We start from the raw sequence: 537 nt of genomic DNA on the forward strand, positions 1-537 counted from the left end.
GCTGCCGGAGCTATGGGACTCTCCGGCAGCTGTCAAAATTATTGGCTAGTCTTTCTTACAATTTTGTGAATAATGCACCAAATGAAAGGCTTGTTATCATTGCTATGGTATTATATAACAGATAAGTCAACATTCCGCGTCTTAAGTCAAAGAAAAGACTCAAGGCATTTTGAGTCTTCAGACGGGACCCGGACCATGGGCCCTTCTTGGGAAAACGTCTTAAGACGTCCACCGCCGGAATTAACAGCTGGCCTGTAGAAACAAGCCCAGATTTCCATTGTGTTCAACATACAGTGTTTCTGCGAAAAATAGCTCAAGAGGTTCAGCTAATTTGCTGATTTCCAAGGATTAGAGGTAAGTGGCTGGTGGTTAGTATATGCAGCATCCATGCAACACATATATGAGTGGCTGTATTATGCACTATTATAAATTCAGTATTATTCTTATTGCACTTTATATTGTCATACTTATAACAGCCAAGACTTTTGTACATACATAAAACCTAGGATTTTATACTTCAGAGTTCCAATAATATGT

At 39.3% G+C, this 537-nt stretch overlaps 1 protein-coding gene across 1 annotated transcript in view; it reads right to left on the reverse strand.

Moving 5' to 3' along the window:
* The window catches only part of LOC119581801 (RNA-binding motif, single-stranded-interacting protein 2-like), a gene marked incomplete at its 5' end in the record, with an annotated part of 40,202 nt that overhangs the window by 38,789 nt on the left and 876 nt on the right, over positions 1–537 (reverse strand).

The sequence above is a fragment of the Penaeus monodon genome, chromosome 15 (genome assembly GCF_015228065.2).
Source record: "Penaeus monodon isolate SGIC_2016 chromosome 15, NSTDA_Pmon_1, whole genome shotgun sequence".
Lineage (NCBI taxonomy): Eukaryota > Metazoa > Arthropoda > Malacostraca > Decapoda > Penaeidae > Penaeus > Penaeus monodon.